The sequence below is a fragment of the Ornithodoros turicata genome, chromosome 4, assembly GCF_037126465.1.
Source record: "Ornithodoros turicata isolate Travis chromosome 4, ASM3712646v1, whole genome shotgun sequence".
NCBI classification, from domain to species: Eukaryota; Metazoa; Arthropoda; class Arachnida; order Ixodida; family Argasidae; genus Ornithodoros; species Ornithodoros turicata.
Genome location: NC_088204.1, coordinates 48,791,915 through 48,797,982, shown reverse-complemented (window position 1 = coordinate 48,797,982; position 6,068 = coordinate 48,791,915).

The window sequence follows — 6,068 nt, the reverse complement described above, 5'->3', positions numbered from 1 at the left end:
TTGCGCGACCTGCCGTGAATCCGATAGCCTTGCCAGCCTCCCGCTCAACACAAACGGTGAGCTGTCGATGTTTAATTCCATTACAGAAACAAACAATACTGAAGGAAGGAATTGCTTGAAGTATTAAATCTCCATTACTACGAACTCCATGTTTGTTATTGCTGTTGGTTTGAGGCATTGGGGTACGAGCTTTGAAAGTCAAAAGCAGTGCCACATAATTGCGCGCTTCTGTCTTTTCCGCAATAAATGCTCCATGTATCATGATTCATGGACAGTCACCCTTTTTTGGGGGTAGAGCAGTTTTACGCAGGACAACCCTTTGTTTCTAAAAAATGTCATTCAGCCCAAGGATCAGTTCGAAAAACAAAACAAATGTGTCGCTCAATATTTGGGGAGCAGGTAAACTGAACAAAGTAATATTCCCGTCCCGCCCAAGCAGCACAGAGGACCGGGAAAAGGTTGGGAAGGCAACAGGGCTACTGGTTCTGTAAAGCCGGTATCGAATGCAGGAACCCGAGGCTATGCCGACAGTATCCCAGTACCAAGAGAAAGGAGAAATGCGAGAGGGAAAAATTGCGAGGTCGCTCCCCGAAAAATCCCCGATAGTCACCCGATCCGTGATCACGTGGTAGATGTTTAAAAAAGAAGCAAAATCGTAGGATTTCACCCCGTTCATTCGCCGACACCATGCGGATTGAATATCACGTGGCAGTGCCTCATACGGAGCAGGCAAGCGCACTTTTAGGACATCCAAGCTTAGCATGCAGAGGCTGATGCAATGCAGAACCATGAAGGCGCCACGGCGGCTACAAATTCAAACGGCGAGACGCGAGAGCAGAGAGGGTGAGAGGCGAGAGTGACAGGTGGCAGTTGGGAGTTGGACGCGTTGCGGTGAGTTCGCTTTGTCTTCGGTTGCCGTGGCAAGGGTCGTATAACTTCTGTGCAGTATTTGCGTGTGTTTTAGTGCGCTTTCTTAGATAATGCGATGACAGTGGTCCCTGCGCAACACATTGTCGATTTCCCGGAAGAGTTTTCACAAGAAACGGACGGTGAAACGCCAACCGGACTGCACGTGGTGGTGCTTCTGGTGTCCGAAGGTATGAGTGATGACCGTGATGTTTTGCTTACTATTAATTAGATGTTTCATTTTAGAAAGAACTCAAAGAGAAACAGATTCCAAACGTATCGTGAAGAGGAAGGGGGTAAATGTCGCGACCTGCATGGAAAAATGGAGTGTCATGTGTTATCTTCTCTGAGAAAATAGAAGATGTGAGGTGGCCAACAAAACCTAAAGCTCCCTGTGGTCCGTGAGTGCATCGCGCAGTCAGGCATATGCTTTGTCTAGACCAGAGATGGGCAAAACTCCTCACGGTCTTTGCCCTCACCTCAATTTTCCTGGACGGAGCTTTGTCCTCACCTCACCTCAACTACTTTTCGGAGAAGTTCCCTCACCTCACCTCACCTCAAAAAAAATTCAGAGATTTTTCCTCGCCTGCCCTCACCTCAAATAATTTTTCAAAAAATTTTCCTCGCCTCACGTCACCTCAAAACATTATCCGAAAAATTTCCTCACCTCACCTCAGCCTTTCCTGGAAAAATCTTTCCTCACCTCACCTCAAAACCTTTTCAGAGAATTTCCCTCACCTCACCTCACCTCAGCCTTGCATAAAAATTTTTTCCTCACCTCACCTCACCTCAAATTCCGTGAGGTGAGGGGGTTCAAGGCGCCCTCACCTCACTTGCAGTTAGGAGGGTGCCCCTCCCTGCTCAAGGTCGACGCTTCTCACTTTTTTAAATGACGAAAGTACGCAGCGTAAAGCAAGTATCGAGACTAAAGCATCAGGTCCCGACTCTCTGCTTCAGCGGTAGATTGTGACTGTAGGTGTTTGTGGCGCAAGCGCAACAAAGGCCAGAAAGCGCCACGACTGCGGTGAGTACCTGATGAATGGCGATGATAGCTAAAATTATTTACGGATCATGTCCTACGCATTATATCATGGCCGCTCGCCATCAGCTAGTGGGATGGCAGGTGCATTGCTAATTGTCTCGTTCACCGCCTTCGCATGGCATCCGATAGGTTGAGCGCTACAGTGGTGGTCGAATCGAAGCGCAGCTTTGTGAATCATAATCGTATGAGTGTCACGTCATCAGTGCACCCAATGTCGTGCCCCCTACTTTTTGTGAGATGTGCAGCCAGGGTCTCTTGACCCATCGTCAGGACTCAGGACCAGCCAATAAGCAGCGATTATTGATAGTGAAGTGCAACGGCTCGCGTCGTTTGGTTTACAACAGTCACTGAAAAAACAAATAAAGTAAAGAAGACAGCCCTAACAACTACCTTTTGCCAACTTGCCTCATATCACCTAAAAATTTTCGGACAAATTTTCCCTTTTCTTCTCTCGACACACGAAAAAAAGTCCTCACCTCACATGAAAAAGGAATCCTCACCTCAGAAAATTTTAACAAAATTTCCCTCACCTCACCTCAAAAATTTTTCAGAAAATGTATCTCATCCCACCTCACCTCAGGCTTTCTGGAGAAAAAATTTCCTCACCTCACCTCACCTCAAAAAGTTTTTCAGAAAATTTTCCTCGCCTCACCTCACCTCACCTCAACCATTGCTCCAAAAGATGCTCCTCACCTCACCTCACCTCACCTCAAATCCCGTGAGGTGAGGGTGAGGTGAGGGTGAGGGAGCCCTCACCCTCACAAGCCCTCGCGAGGGTGCCCACCTCTGGTCTAGACACAGTGAGTGATCAGACTTATGCTACGTAGTACGTATATGTGGAAATGCATTGATTATTTCGCTCTGCTTAGTGTATGCTTTGAGCAGAATAAACAGTATATTTACTTGAGCAATATGTGCATTTCCACGTATTATTTTCGATTATGTATTCAGTGGTCCCAACTGCCAAGTGGCCGGATCCCGGACCACTTGCAGAGCGGAGCAATGGATCAATTCCACTGGTTGCACTTCAGGTGAAACTGGTTCCAATTTCAACTGGTCCCTGTCACTAAATGGTCCCACATTCAAAGTGGCACCTGCCCAATAAACCGCAATGAAGTGGTCCCACTCCAGATTTTTGCCAGTGCCCACTGTGCACAGTGGGCACTTTAACTCAGCCATCGATTTTACGCTACACAATGATGATTCCTCATTCCCGAACGCTACCATTTGCAAGTTTCACGTGCTTTAAAATGTTGGTTCGCACATACAAGTTGTATTTTCTCAAAATGCGGATTAAGTTTGAGTTTTCATGAGTGCTAATGCAGATGAGGTAACTGGGATGACCGTTCGTGATGCAAACTCGCCGTACATTACCAAGAAAAGGTCCACAAATTCCAAAAACTATACCAAACGTTACACATAGACGAGCATCCCGAGCAAAAACTGGTTTGGGAGCAGATAATCAATTGGATATCATGAACCCAGACATATGTACTCTCCTTAACCTTACCACCGCAACGTTTTTCAGTTATACTTTGTCGGACAGCGTTGGCCTCCGTTAAATGCTGTTTTGATGTTTTCTCCATGTTTGAACTGTCCCAACTGCATTTGCCTTGTACATGGTCGTCCTCGTGTGTCTTTTTACCTCTTTTACTGTGACTTTTTTTTTTACTTTTGGCTATATTGCTACAGTGTGCCTTCTTGGACCCTGCATGGGTGCTTATTATACTTTCCTTTTGACAAGCAAGTACCACTGAGTCCAGACGACTGCTGCTTTGTAGCGGTTTTGGTAGGCTGGAAAATATGTGGTCACTTATAGTCAATCTGCTTATCTTGTTTACCTAATAATAAATGAGTGCGTCACGTGAGCGTCTTGTTCTTTTTGGATGCAGAACACTTTCCGAACAGCCGTAGGAGGAAAGCTTTCTTTTCTGTGGTACGTTAAAAACTGGGGGTACTAAAATCGCGGCCATTTTCAATCCAGGAAGTACTGCAGAAATAGTCAGTTTTCCTTTTATCGCTCGGTACGGAAAGTGTACTTAGTTTGAAATAAAAATCTAGCCATAAAGCTAATAATGAAAAATAAAAGTGGGCGAGGAGGAAGGGGAGGGTAGGCCCCTACTCAGTACCGGGGACCATTCGGGTTCGCAGCGGGCTCCGGTACCAAGACCCAATTTTGGTCCGATGTGTTCCCGATGTTGCAAAACCGGTACCGGTTTGATATTGGGCCCCGGTACTATCGTATCTCATACCGCCGTTGGACCGAAGTTTTCTCTACGCGCTGTGCTGCTTGGGCGCTAGCTAACCATAGGGACGGGCGCAGGACGTACCTGAATGACACTTCACGGACAATCCGCGAGTGTCATCCTCAGGACGCCCTAGGGACAGACATCGAAGGACGAGGACACGATGACACTGTGGGGACGGAATGAGGAACGTGTGTGTTCTTGGGTAACCTTTACGTCAGGGTTACCGTTCCGAGGTACCCAGGCGACTGCCGAAAATGGAACCCCCTTGTGTTGTATGCGTCTGATTGAGACGAACACAACGGGCGTGTTTTTTATTCAACCCGAGTAGCCCGAGCTTGGTATGACTCAGCATCGCGTGACCCTGAAATAGCCACCCTTCCGGGGGAATTTTCGAATGGCTAAAGTTATTCTGGGCTGCAAGATGGTGGACGTTGAAGTTTCGAGCGCTGTGTTGCGCCAAATTGTAATGTGTACACTCTAAACGAGGTAACGCACATGTAACGGTTAAGTACCGCTTGGGGAAAAGGTAGATTTCTTTAAAAATGTACCTCTTAAAGGTCAGCTATGCCGATATCCCAAATAGTCGAAACGGTTGTGATATTCTGAAAGCCCACATCCAGCTCTCCCCAAAATGCACCTTCATTCTCTCAGTTCGGTACAGTACCCATGTCAAAAAAATAGATAATTCATTCCGAAACACACATAGGCGCAGCCATTTTTATGACGTAGATGCACCCGAACGGGCATTGTGACGTGTACGTGCCTTCGTACTTGTCAGTGGATTCAGCTACGGCTTCTCGCGGCTTCACGTATCTGTGCTTGAAGATGGTGGACAGCCGGGTTCCACCGTTCCGCGCTAAGTAAACAGTGCAACAGCTGCGAACTCATTCGCGAACCAACCTCTGTGCGATGTTGTGACTGGAATTCGTCGTTTGTGTTTTGTGAGCACGTACAATTTGTATCAAGTCGCGTCTGCGTTAGCCCCTTTACAGCACTTGCCCATTGTAGAGACTGACGTTTCGACAGTCGTGTTAGCAAGAAAATGCCGACAGCGTTTTATTCCTCCAGGAAAAAAATGTGCTGTGTATTTGAGAAACCGCATACTGCTATGCGACAAGTTTTACGTACGATTTATCAATGTGCAACAGCGTCGACGATGGTATGTAACGACGAGAGACGTAAAACGAAATACAAATCACATTTTAAACTTTATGGGATTCTGTGCATTTTCCAGAAGCTTTCTTTGAATCACACACATGTCACGCTGCGTTGTGTGGCACGCTACAAACTACAGCATTTTATGTCTAACATCTGGATATTGTTTGTAATGAGCACCGTCGCACAAAAGCATGCACACGAAAGCTCCAGTAGCCATCTGGTTGCACACTATGCAGACGCAAAAGAAGTACCAGAGCACATATTGCCACTTAGAAATGGTGTTTTTAGAAATGTAGTGTCTGAAGGGTTAGGGCATAGCATAGATCCTAAAAATCAGGTGCACCTTATCCTTCTGTAGAGTGCTCTTTCAATTCACAACTCAGCCTATGGGGTGTAAAAGTGTTAGAGGCAATTATGTGACTTGTCGTCCTGGGTGACATCACTGGCCAGCCTCGGAATTAATTCCGTCCTCAGGAATTATTGTACAAATCACTTTGTATGTACGACAGGATAAGCAATATGTAAGTTGCAACCTTGTCTGCAGCATTCTCGATTGCCTCTTACCTTTCGAGTTAGAGACACGTTACCAAACCATTTGCAAAGGGCACTCTCACAGGGGCCGTATAACTTGAGTTCTTAAGTTATAAAATTTTTAAAAATATAAGTATACAATATGTAATATGAGATTTATATTAAATAAAAAAATAACATTT